The following is a 14,248-nucleotide window of genomic DNA, read 5'->3' as shown; positions in this document are numbered from 1 at the left end:
GGTCATTGTCCCCGGCAACCTTTTTCTCATAGAAACGACGAAACACGTATTTTCTACTTTGAAGTCATCTTTGCATCGGCAGAGTTTCGTTTCTATCAAGTGGCCATTTTAATCAAAAGGGCCCTTTTCCCAAAAGCGACCATTTGCTCCCATTAACCTATTTTCCGAAAGAAACAAAAAATAAAACGTTTTCGATCTAGTATGTATGTGCCAAGATTGAAGAAAATCGGAAAAAGAGTAACTCTTGTGAAGCTATGTCCTTTACACTTTCACTTTTTGAACTTGACGGGTTTTTGCTTCAAAATCTTCAATTATGGACTAAAAGTTATTAGAGATCGTGTTCTCATGTCAATTTATTCATTTCAATCTCATTATATATATATGAGAATATCACAACAAATTCTGAAGAGGTGTCCCTGAAAAGTAAAATATACTTCCGATGTTAATTTCACCTTAAAACTTCTTTCATAACTTTACTGCATGCTTGAAAATGTTATATTTCTTATTGTATTATTAATACATATTAAGTATTAAGTATTAAGTATTACTTTAACACATTTAACAGCATAATTGCATTCATGTTTCATGAATTTTAAGTGCATAAAACTGTCATATCTGGTAATTACGGATGTTCAAATCTGTGACCTATCCGTGTGAGAACATTTGAGTGCGAAGACCATTTTTTCATTTCCCTTTTTTATCTCCTCCATCTTCGATTGTTATGATTTCGTACCCTGAACCAGACATGGCCCATCAAAGGCAGTAGTCCCACGATTTTTTTTTACAATATATTATCTCGTATTTCGACTTAATTGAGAAATTGTATAAATTCTCCAAAGAGAATTTTTAAATTGACATTGTCATATATTACGAAAGGTCAAGATAAGGGAAAATGCCTTCCCACACAGACTGTGATTTACGAAAGCTATATTGGGAACAAAGAAGGCTGTGCATAATGGGAGGAAGGAGAGGGGGGATTAGCCATCAACTTTATTTTCGAAAAAATCAATTCGTTTTGCATTGTATCTGGCAACAATGCCATCAAAGCTCAACGAATGTCTGGGTCTTTGTGATAACGAGATATCTGTCAATAGATACACACAGAACACAATAGTAATTGGAGAATATACGTTCTCTGGAGAGCACTAGGTCTATCTGAACTCACATAATCCATTTTCTTCTTCTTCTTTTTTAAATAATTAAAATCCTTTTGCGTTACCTTTGACAAGTACAAGCATGTGCAATCGAAAAACGTGATTATCAATTCCCTGTTTGCTATTTGTCAATACATTTAGTTTTTAACGTTAGTCGATTTAGTTTTTCTCTTGCAGCCAAACAGCAAAAATGACCACGTGTATGGATGTGTTATTAAGCGTCAGAGTTTCTAAGTCAAGTGCAGATTTTTTTTCCCTTTCTGATAACGGAATGATAAAAATAACTATTCTAAAAATACGAGACTCTTTTGGTATCTTTTCACTTTCGTCAGTGAGTGTGTCTAAATCATTACAAAGAAGAAAAGTGTATTCTTTTTAGAGATATTAGCCCGTTCTCTACGGACGGAAATTGCTTAAGTTGGATTTAATGATTTCTTTTGGGACAGCTATTCTGAAGCATATCTCTCGTTAATGAGTTTCCAATAATGATTTTCGTCATTTCATCTAGTTTTTTTTTCTTTCTTAGATATTGGATAACTCATTAAAGACTGTGTAATGCTGTTATGAATCATTCTGTATTTCACATTGAAATATTTGTTTAGTACAACAAGAATAACGTTGTACATCTCAGTTAGTTTCTTCTAACATCCCAATGCAAAATATAAATACAATCGTCTGATGTGATTTTGTTAATTAAACTCATTCTTTAAATGAAATAAAATCTTTGAGTTTTACGTCCCACGGTTATGCCAGCTAGGCTAAAGGAGACGGTGATGATGAGAAATGAATCAAATCGTGGAATGAAGAAAGTGGGAGGAAACGAGAGAACCCTGAGAAAACCCACGTACGCGTTGTTTGTCCATTACAAAGTTCACTTGGTGCGAGTTAGGATCGAACCAAAGACCCCATGCACCAGGTGAACGTTCTGCCATTGAGCCACCTCGGCCCTTTAACTCATTCTGTTCATACAAGATGCTTCCCAAAGGACTTTATACAACTTTTTAAATTCATATAAATTTGCCCAGTTCTTTAGTCGAATAGCATAACGAAAATACAGTACATTACATAGCAGGAGGTGATGTCAGAACTGTGCTTAAAGAGGAAACGCTGTTGTGATATTACTTAAATTTTTTGTTCGTTTGTTTGGAGCTTAATGTTCCTTTTCAACAACAAGGCTAATCAGACCTCTTTCATCCCAAAGGCGAGAAGAGTCAAAAATATGCCTGGCAACCCTTACTTTTTCGTCAGCTACTGTATATGTGAATCTTCACGATAATGAGAGATCTGATAGAATAAAATCACAATGGAAATATATTAGCAAATTCGTGGCAAACAACAACAAAATCGAGTTGAGGCAAACAATATCATCGTAAACAACACCCCACCCCACCCCGAATAGGATGTTGTCCACCACGAACAAACATAAGGCCTGGGATCGAACCATCGCATTAGAGGTGAACTCTGCACCACTGAGCCACCCCACCCCTTCAAATGAAAAAGTAAAACATGTAGCTATGGATTCATAAGAACCAACGAGCTAAGGTCAAGTACAAAACTTATGTTATCACACTGAACGTTTATATTGAACAGATCTGTCAATTCTGAGCTGCAAGAGAGAAACGCATGCAGCTGTGATCCTATCACATACTGGCGAGCCGCGTCTGGTATATTTTAAGAAGAAATCTATAAACATCGGAAACAATTTAGACCATAGATGTCATTCAATACATAGTGACAATAAATTATTTCAAACTTCTGTCCAACTGACAAGGACACTTAGAAATTTTAACATTTGTATATTAACTACTAGCTGAAATAGCCATTCTTCGCATGGCTCAGATAAAATATCTATGTAAACAAACTGAACAACGAAAGGAAAAAATATTGGTCATTTTCTACTACTTTTACATAAACCGGTAAACGCCCCCTGAAACCCCCTATTTCGAATTAAAAAAAAAAACCTCTGGACCCCAGCCAATGGGGCCTGTACTTGAAAGTCAACGCCTGTAGGAGTATCACAGCGACCGCTAAAACTATGGATTTGACACTAATATTAGTCATTTTGGATTATCTTTACATGCCTCGGTAACCCCCCCCCCTCCCCGAAGGTGACCCCTGGCCTGTAGCCGAATGAGGAGAATTTGAAAGTTAATGCGATCGACGTTTCACTATTGGTCTCAGCGACCGCGAATACTGTGAATTTGACACTAATATCGCTCATTTTCTACTACTTTTTCATGTTCCGGTAAACACCCCCGTGGTTCGAATTAAAAAAAGAAATGCTTCGTCTTGGTCTGAGGCCTGGACCAAGGTGCCCGTGACCAAAATTTGTTAACTCTCGGTCCACTCGTCTGGTCCCCAGGCCGCACACAGACAGATATACATACACACAGACAGACACAGAAAAAAAATTATTTTATTTATATTAGATTACGCACACGTCTGAAATTAAAAGTTTCCTTCATGTATCTGTCCACAAGTACTCTTAAAAAGAAATCGAAAACTACCTCGACTTTGAAGTTTCATGGAATGCAAATGATCAAGCATTAAACAATGAGTAGCTTCAATTCTACGAAGCAATACACATCACCAAACTAATGATGTATTGATTATGAATATGCCTTTTATGTGGTCCTCGTTTCCTATGTAGAGTGGGTTGACCCTGCCCATCCAATGATAATACAAAGATATTGATTGATTGTGTTTATGTAATCTGAAAGCAGCGACACCAGCAGTTTAAATGTTGGACCTGAATCATTAGTGCGTTCGAAGAGTTGGATTCCAACAAAGGGTTCGGTGGGTTGGATTCCTACTGCGAATCGAATCTGGAACTTTGTACACCAAAAGCACATGTGACAGCCAGTAGACTGAGGAGGAGGGCCAACAAATATTTAATAAATAATATACAGAGCCATATGTGCAATACGTGCACCGGGCGGCAAGTTTAGAGGGGCGGCAAAATCTGTCATAACAGTATTATTTAAAATAAATATTTCTTTGCGGAAACAGACTTCATGATGATGGTAATTAAATTTACTACGCTCACCTTCTATTTGAATACTACAATCATAAATCATGTTCAGGTTGCATTAGTTTAAGGTTACATATAAACATCGCTAAAGTAAATGGTCAAACAAATCCAAGCATGAATTGCTTGATTGTTGCCAAATATAAGAACTCAAATCTCGAACGGTTTGCGAACAGCTGTTCCATTTAATTAGTTAATCACAGTTTTGATATGAAAACTGGTCTTGTCTTTGTCACAAACAAGTTCCTTATCATTGAAAGTGGAAACGAGGTTATATATATATATATATATATATATATATATATATATATACAGCGACGGATCCAGGACATGATCAAGGGAGGGGGTAAACCATAGTCTGCCGCTTTATCCAGGTAAAACAGGATTGAAGTCCATTTTATATAGTGTATACCTGAGGGTCAAGGGGGAAGCTATAGCCCCCCTTTGGATCCGCCCTTGTATATATATATATATATATATATATATATATATATATATATATATATATATATATATATAACAGGTGCAGATAGAAGATCAAGAAACAAGAGGTAGTTGCACTGGAATTGCAAACTGATGTATCAAAATTGAAGCTCGATACTGAATTCTATATAAAAAGGATTACCGTCTTTATTCAGCAGGTGTTTGCTTTATCTTTCATTATTTGAAGAGAAAAACAGACACAACGAGATTGTATTTGTAGTGTTTAGACCTTTCTGAGTGCGAGTGTTTTTCCTTCCCTTCTTTTGTTCATTATGGGGTAGCATACTTAAAATCGAGGTTTTAAAGATTTGTTCTTTCTGGAGAAAGTGGGGCGGCAAATGATGGCATTACACGGGGCAGCAAATTGCGTAGAGCCGGCCCTGATAATGTATATTCTCATTGGCTTAACAAAAGGCATATAACTTTCTAAATCCGTCCTTTTCTTTCGAATCAAATCCCTTTGAGAAAAGTATACGAAAAAAGAAGTACAAACGAAAATATATTGAAATAATCTATATATTAATAAGGTGTCTGTGAACAAAAAACTTCAGATCCAAATTGAAAGTGACTATGTTTGTGACTCTTAATCTCTTGAACCACCCGACCGACCTCGATCACATTTTTGACATAGATGCAGTTCTTGCCTGGGAGTGTTTTTAGCTATTCACTTTGACGGTAGAACTTAGGGGTGGAGGAGGAGGGAATTATAAAAAATAAATAAAACTTAATAACTCTTGAACCAAACGACTAATTTCGATCAAATTTTTAATATAGATGACTTTCGTGCCTAGCATGAATTTTACCATTTCACTTTGATGGAAGGGAATGGGAAGAAGGGGAAGATATACAAAAATCAATAAATATAAAAGTGACCATGTTCGTGAGTTAATAACTCTTGGACCACCCGATCGATCTCAATCAAATTTTCAACATAGATGAAGTTCGAACCTGGGAAGTTTTTTATTATTTCATTTTTATGGTAGAACATTGGGGAGCGAAGGGAAAAAATGAAATCTTTGAGTTTTACGTCCCACGGTTATGCCAGTTAGGCTAAAGGAGACGGTGATGATGAGTAATTGATGAAATGGTGGAATAAAGAAAGTGAGAGGAAACGGGAGAGCCCCGAGAAAACCCATGCACACGGGGTTTCTCCACCACAAACTTCACTTGGCGGGGGCTGGGATCGAACCCGGGACCCCAAGCACCAGTGGTGAACGCTCTACCACTGAGCCACCGCGTGATTAATCCGATTGGGTGGAAAAGCGTGGTTAACTAAGCAAACTCATCACCATTAAAACACCGAACACGTATTTCAGACTTTGACCGTTTCTGATTTTGAAAATGTTCCTGCGTAGACTGTAAGTCATTACTCGGCACCTTGTATATTACATCGTCATTAATAAATCATATATAACTTTTTAAAATAATAAGTAAAAACTTGGTACATTTGTTGAAAGTTTGGGTTGCGACCAAAGCGAACAAGAAAATCTTCTTTGCAAACAAATCTATTTCTTTGCAAACCGACAACAATATTGATTTAATAGGGCACCAATACTTTTTCTGGGCGACGCGTGTTGCGACGTGTCGTTTCTGGGACGACGCGTGTTTTCTGGGAGTCGCAACGTGTCGTTTACTCATTTCCAATACTTTTTCTTTCTTCTTGCTTGTTGGGCGCTCTCTTGCTATCAGCTCCCGGGACGACGGCCCCGCTCGCCCCACAGCTACGGCTCTGATAACTACTTCCCAACACCGCTCACCTCCACGTCGAAAATTGTCGATGTAATATCAAAATATCCTTGGAAGGCCTAGAGTTGATAATAATGCACATGATTGGTTCAGTAGTTATAACGTGATAACATGCACACAAACTCACTTTCACTCTTATATAAGATTACAGAAGGCTTAAATTTGTAATATATAAATATTTATACGTTGTATAAACGATTGTATTACTAAAATTGTATAAACCATTTATTTTAGTTAATAATGGTTGTATTTAACGTCTGTAGTTGGCAACACAACTGGTGCTATTGCAGAAATACAATTTAATCTACTGCAATAGTAATTTAAAAAACATGAATAATTCTCCGCAGTGCAAGCTATCACAAATCTCAACATTTAACAAACAAACAAAAAATAAAATGTGCAGTGATATGGTTGTACAGGAAACATAATCTCAAGTACTGTGTACAGAGATAAAAACTTTAATGGCTAATAACAACTAAAAATAAAGATAACAGCAATCATCCATAATCGTGTTGTTGTAATCTTAACTTCAGGTTGCCATTGCCAACGCCAGGTGCCACTTCAAATGGTTTATAAAGACATCCAACTGAATACTCCGAATCCCGTTTGATAACTCTTATCCTGGTGTTTCGCTGGTTTACATTTTGTTCGGTTTTCAGTCGTAATTATTTCCAGCCTTTTTATGTGCTCTATTCTAATTGCAACAAATATTTTTAGTGTTTAATACCGGTACTTTGCATAAATAACTATAAAGATATGTGTAATCTTAATTAATAGTACGCTTGAGTAATGGCGTGGGAGGCCCGGGTTCGATTCCCAGCGGGAGCTCATGTGGTTCGGATTCCACGTTAATCAGTAGGTCCACGTCTCATATAGCCTCGCTGCTGAACGGGATGTTAAACTCAAAGTCAACTCAACTCGATTACGCTTGAATAATGGTAGAGCGGCCACAAACAGTATACTGTTCATTTGTAATTTTTGGATGTAATATGCGTGTTACTGTTGCATCATAACTGATACAGCCAACGGGAATCAAATATAGATGGCTCTTTTGACGGTTAGGCAGTTTGTATCAATGGAAGGAATGAAAGTAAACCTGGCACTGGACCCAGTCTACTCTCCCGGTTTGTAATAGCAGAAATGTGGTAATTCTAACAATTATTTAAAAACTAAAGAAATGCAACTCCATGGCACAACAAACCTGGAAAGTGAACTGAGTTTGGAACTCATGCCTTGGATTGATCAGTGGTGAACGCTCCAGTGTTAATGCCAGTGGTGGATCTAGGCCGGGAATGAGAGGCCTAGCGCTTAACTTTTTTAATTGACAAAAATAATTGAAGATGTTATTTATATATTTTTGAAAGTTTTTAATAAATTAATGATATCATCGTTTGGGTTCTGGCTGCCTCTTCCCCCCTAGTTTTTACCTTCTAAATCCACCATTGCATGATTAGGGTTTTCGCAACCGTACTTCGCGCTATTTCTTTCATTCAAATAGATTTCCATTTTCGTAGCGAAGTTGAGTGCGAAGACATAAGCCAAAAATGTCAACACTATCTCTAAAATGTTACAATCAACAATCAACTTTCGTGTCAGTTCTGTACTACAGAGGAAGCAGTGAGAATTCTGGTGGACGCAAAAACTTTATACCTGAGCCGCATAGTGTCGCTACTGTCGGTAGTAATATTAATGGTCGAGAGTTCTGCTATTGCCGTTCTATTCCAACAGAGGTGTTCTGTTTCTGTTCAACATTAATGCTTAGTTATGTAAATAGTACAGCAATTTAAACACACTTCATTCACAACACAAGTCCACTAATATGATATAATTAATAATTAAGTTAGAATTGAATGCATATATGAACTGCGATTATTTAGAGAATAAGTGATACTCCATAGATACACGTTGTTTGCTACCAACTTTTAAGAGAGTTTGGTTTACCAAAAGCTCTTTTATGTATTTGCACTGTCTGTCCGTGTGTCCGTCCGGGAGACACGAAATCTCAAAAACTATTTGATAGATCACCATTAATTTTGTCCAGAATGTAGGACATCCAGTTCACTGAAGATGATCCATTCAGTTGAGCCCAACATATGAGCAATCAAAAACTGGTTCCGCATGTGTATTCTTATGGAAGTACTTATGACTGTCATCTGTGTTTGATATACTACATGCAATGCCGTTAAGATTAGCGTGCAAAATACTATAGTAGTCAGGATGCAAAATACTAATTTGTCCGTAGAATACGACTCTAAAATGAAACTACATAAATGACATTCTATTCGACAAATGTAAAGACTTCTATATTTTCTATTATCAAACATTCATTCAGCTTAAGGAATATTTCATTTAATTTAAGGTAGAATGCTATATTTAAGTCTAGTTATGGTTAAATTTAGCCTGTCTCTTAAGAATTTTGCTTTACTAAAAATCTAACCAAACTTATTCACGTGGTGTACACTGTAACTGCAACTTGTAAGTATTTTGAGTAAACTGTTGTGGGCTTTAAGTTTCTTTTTAAAAAAAAAAAATTTGAAGACAACTAGTAGAAAACTGAATTAATTATTTCCTCTGATGTTGAATATACCTACTGACTTCATTGGCACATTATGCACGAAACCTTCTTTGGTCTTACAGTAATTGACGCCAAATATGTCTAAAATTCACGCATTTGTGCTGAACCATATTATCACGTGTATGAGCCGCATCAGAGGCGGACCTAGAAAGTAAAACTGTTGGGGCAACCAGAATCTAGACTATGATATGTTTATCATGAGCTTACTATAAACTTTCAAAAATATATAAGTAATAAATTCAGTTAGTTTTGTGACTCAAAAAACTGAGGGGTAGATCCCCCAGACTAGATCCGCCTCTGAGCTGCACCTTTAATTTTTACTACAATTTCAAAAAAAAAAAAAAAAAAAAAGCAGTATGATGTGTACACCAAGTGAAAGAATTTTGATTGTATGGCGAGATACTTTCTCAGTTATTATTGAAACCGTAGGTGGTAAGTAGTTATCTACCAATTTCAGTTTTTACTAAAGGGATTAAAGTAGAGATGGAATATTTCTCGAGGGCTTAAATGATTATAGTAAACCACTTCTCGCCCTTTACTACCGCTTTTAGGACGGCCTCAGTGGCTCAGTGGTAGAGCGCTCACCTCTCGTGCGCGAGGTCCCTGGCTCGATTCCTGCCAGCGCCAAGTAAATTTTGCAGTGCATGTGCGTGGTTTTTCGTAGGATTCTCCACGTTTCCTTCCCCTTTCTGCCTTCAAGCATTGTCATCTATCTCACTACCGGCATTTACCTTGTCCTCGGTGCATAATCATATGACATAGAAAAATAGAATTTTATTTTTCTATAGTGGTCGACGGAAAATCCACAAATGGTTGATTTGTACAAAATTTCCAGTTTGAAAATCACCTCAATCACTGAACTTGATTCCTAATTCTTGTTCCTTTACATCGCATTAAGTAGTTCTTGATCCTGATGGACGAACGGACGGACACACCCCAACAACCCCACTGACTGCTTCTGTTTATTTGAAAGGGAGATAATTCCTGGTATATTGCCAGATGCATGTACATTCAGCAACAAAAGTACTTTCCGTTTGATGAAATTAGTTTCGTAAATAACTTCAAAATGGAAGGACAATTTGAGTACAGTTTTCAATAAATTAAAAAGAATAGAATTCCAGCAATTCCACCGTTATTCCGTAAAAAAAAAATTATCAAACGGAAATAACTTTTGTCGTTCATTGTACCTTTATCATTCGGGCACCGAGACTGTTGACGTGATCCAATTCTGGCGGAGGCGATATAATGTGGTGAGAAACGGCTTACACTGTAACAGTTGATTTTGCATAATGGTCTACACACCCGCTAATTATACCAGATTCAAGCCTCGGTCGTGGCAAGCAGTCCACTAAATATTTAACCGTCCTTTTTAGTCGTAAGGGCGTCTTCATTTTTTGTTTCTTCAAAAACATGTGGTGTATAGTCCTACACGGGAGAGTACGGTATTATTGGCCTAGAAATAGATTTCTGCTAAAGACTTGTTCTGTGAAGTAAAGGCACTGGAGCAAATCCCGGGGAATGAGGGGAACATGTCTCCTCCAATCTTGGAACTGGAGGGACTGTCCCCCCAATAATTCCATTGGAAATGTGTTTTTTTGGGGGGAAAAAATGTGATGATTTGTGTCCGATTACTACAAAGAAAAGTCAGATGAAATTGATGTCCCCCTAGAATAGGCCTCAAATATGTCCGCCTCCCAATGTTGAAGACAACTCTTCTCCCTGATCCTCCATGGGATTGTTTATCAATTTTACACATATTTTGAGCATAGCTTAACAACAAAATAGTCTTACTTGTCCCCTTCCCCCAATGTTGAAGACAGATTTGCACCGCTGAGTGAAGGTAATTACTCTATTATAAGAGTCACTGTTAAAGTGAAACCCTTTTGAGTAAAAAGTTTCAAGAATGGAGACTAAGACGGCTTAGACGTGTAGAACGAAGCAACAACTTTATATGTGGGAAAGAGAAAAGCTGGTAGTATCAGGTAAATGGAAGAGAAGACACAAATTGCACTGGAAGGACAAGATACAAAATGATCGAAGGAGAGGGGATAGAGAATAAAGGAGGAGGAGAATGGAGAAAAAAATTAAAGATAAGAACGCTAACCTCATAGAAACATTGGAAAAGGCGGAGACAAAGATGAAAAAGAAATCATATAATAGAGTTATGTAATAAATTCTATAGAGCATTACCTGTTTTCCAGATTTCTTAGGTCACTCTCTTTTCGGCCGCTTTCACGCTTGCATCTTTTCTTGTGCCTGAAAAACGCAGAGTAAAATATGTTATTTATAAAACATTCCCCAATATTGTTCAGCTTTAACAACAACCAAATATAAAATTATACATAGCGTTGAACAGTCACAAGTCAAACTTGTCATATGATAATTAATGGCGTGTAATATCAACGCCATACTTACTTTTTTAATACAATGATTGAATATGGGGGGGGGGGCTATTATTTTTTAATTTTCTTTGACGTTAAGTATTTTCTTTGATTGATATCTTCTTCAAAGTTAGTAAAACGTTCCTTGCTTTTTGAAAATGAATTTGCACTAAATATACTACTTAAATTATTACTTAAATTAAAAAAGATTATTAAATATTAAACTATATATAATGAAATTCAATTTTACGGAAGTAAAAGACATTTAAATACGCTCTGAAGAAAACAGTAAAATTGCAATTAGTTTCAAAGAAAACACTAAAATTCCTGATACATGTAAATCAATGTGAAAAAAAAAAACTAAGGTTATCGCAGCTATTGAATATATAAAGTGTAAGAAATTATTGATTCAGAAGCAAGATAAGATTATTTTCCTGTTTTCTCCATGCTTTTGTTTAACTTATAAGGGTTCATTCATGTCTTAAAATCTTGGAAACTTAATTTAACACATATAGGGTGGCGCGGAGCGGACTGCCATCCTATTTCATAGTTGAATATTGTGCAGTCGCGGTACCTTGTATTGTATTGCGGGTAGGAAATAAAAAATGGATACGATACCATTCCATAAGAACACTGCAACAGTTACAATGGACCTTTACCGTAATGTCAGGTCACAATAAAATGTCTGAACAAGCGCTGCACTTTAATGACTGACTGAATTTCGTAATAGGCCTAAGTACAAACACAGAAAATACATTGTTCAACGCTCCATCAATGTTCATGGTAACTGCAATGGTATTCCTATAAAATGGCATTGTATTTTCTTCCAGTCTCCCACCTGTAACACACTTTAAGATATCGCGCCTGCGCAGTATTCAACTTTGAAATGTGTCAGCTGGCTCCGCGTCACCCTGTATAAAGTTAGTTCTCTTGTTTCGTTCTAAAGATCGACATCAGTCTTTTTGCAACCAGCTTTAGTCTTAATTTTTCATAACTCATAACATATAAATATATTTGTTTTAAAAAATAATAAATAAAAGAAAACAAATTGTAGGTACTAAAAAGTTTTTAAAAAATGTTTTCGAGAAAATTATCTTAAGAGAGGGTTATCAATTTTTAAATTTTTCAACTCTCGTTTAAATCACGTGATTGCAAATGAGATCGCTCTCAATACTTTTATTTTTGATAATGAATGAATCAATATTTTTTTAAAGTAATTTTCTTATTTTTTTATTTTTTAGTACAACGTATTTTATTTTCTTTATTCATTTTTTCAAAACTCACGAATACATACTGGGGTACTGTTGCACCCACTAATTTTTTGTTCACCTACAGATGAGACTGGGCGTTCTGGCGTCATGTTCTTTTATTTTATTCTTAGTTGAATTCCTAAATGTCTTTTTTATTACTATATATTTTTTTACAACTGTTTATTTAAGAAAAACTGCAGACCGCTTGGGCACAAACTGTTACTGACTTTGAAGAAAGTATACAAAATATTATTGGGTAACGTATGTATCTGTGCTAGTTTTGAACACCTGAATCATATTCAGGATATAATCAATATTCAGTCCACGGAAATTCAATTCAGAAAAAAAATTGAATATTTCCTATTTATATTTCCTTTTAAAATACAGCCTACTTAACTACCGTCAGCAATCATATTTTACTAATAATCTCACACATTTCTAAGCATTCATATTAATACTGAAATAAATACATATCTGTTAAGTTTAGTCATAAGATATAAACATGAAGTAAGCTCCATGGACTGGGCTTCTCCAGTGCACATCATCATCATCATCAAAGGTATTCTGCCATTATTGGCACGTCACTTGCTACAACTGAGAAGCTTCCATACTCCAAGGTTTTTCGCTAATCCTTTCGGTTTTACGTGCGATTTTTCTGTTTTGAAACCGTAAATCAACTGTAGCCTCCTTCGTGCCGTTCCTCTCTTTCCTGCCAACATACTCTCTAGCATATATCTGATCATAGTTCCCTCTCAGCTAATATCCCAACCAGTTTATCTTCCTCTTTTCAATTCTACCTAACATTGTTCTTTTCTCCCCCAACCACTTCTAACATCCCCTCATTCGTTTTACGCTCGATCAGTTAATTTCTCCATTCTTCTCTAGACTCACATTTCGGAAGCTTCCAGTCGTTTTTTCATCACGTTTGCGTAATGTACCTGTTTCTCCTCCATACAATCCAATACCCCACACAGGGTCGGATTTAGGCGGGTGCAAAGGTGAACGTGCACCCCCTCCCTTTGTTGTAAATATACACTATCTAAAATGTGAAACCAGCAATGAAAATAGCAACACTTTCTCCCATCATGTTTCCGTTTGGGGCTTAAAACAAAGCAGAGCTTTGCAAAAGCAATAGTTTAAATCGATTTTCGAAAGGTTGAACGAAAAGGATTCACCAATGAAAACAATATAACATTTGTCAAGTAGGGAAGAAAACAGAAGCCAGCAGGAGAGAACATTTTTTTCCCTGCATAACATTTGCGACCCTCTTTAAAATACTTTCCTCAGTTCTATGCATCAGTGTTGTCAGGGGTAAAGAATATTGTCACATGTCACTTTCAAGAATTTCAGTGTGATTGGCTATTTCGGTAGTTATTGGTGCACCCCCCCCCCTTCTCTCAGACAATCCTGGATCCGGCCCTGACTCCACATGAAGCATTTTATATGTGTATTTTTCTTAACTCTTTTTTTTCAAGGTCTCACACATTTCACAAAATAGACTTTTCTTCCTTCTAAAGACTTCTTTCGTCATTCCTATCCTTGCTTTTATTTCACGTTCACACTTCAGGTCATCACCAATAATACTACTCAGGTAACGAAAATTAGCCACCTGTTCTATTTTCTCCCCTTCT

The 14,248-nt window shown here is 36.3% G+C and overlaps 2 protein-coding genes across 3 annotated transcripts in view; one reads left to right on the top strand and one right to left on the bottom strand.

Annotated features, from left to right (window-relative positions):
* LOC145692642 (carbohydrate sulfotransferase 1-like) overlaps positions 1 to 14,248 on the top strand; it is a 195,728-nt gene that overhangs the window by 38,183 nt on the left and 143,297 nt on the right. The gene's annotated exons all lie outside the window — the stretch shown is intronic.
* The window catches only part of LOC145692643 (solute carrier family 35 member G1-like), a 205,682-nt gene that overhangs the window by 63,713 nt on the left and 127,721 nt on the right, over positions 1 to 14,248 (bottom strand). The window contains exon 2 of the mRNA XM_081767992.1: positions 11,177 to 11,242. The gene's annotated coding sequence lies outside the window, so the exon portion shown is untranslated. The remainder of the gene's footprint in view (positions 1 to 11,176; positions 11,243 to 14,248) is intronic.

The sequence above is a fragment of the Thermobia domestica genome, chromosome 8, assembly GCF_964235325.1.
Source record: "Thermobia domestica chromosome 8, izTheDome1.hap1.1, whole genome shotgun sequence".
Taxonomy (NCBI): Eukaryota; Metazoa; Arthropoda; class Insecta; order Zygentoma; family Lepismatidae; genus Thermobia; species Thermobia domestica.
This window is presented reverse-complemented; position numbering and strand designations above follow the sequence as displayed.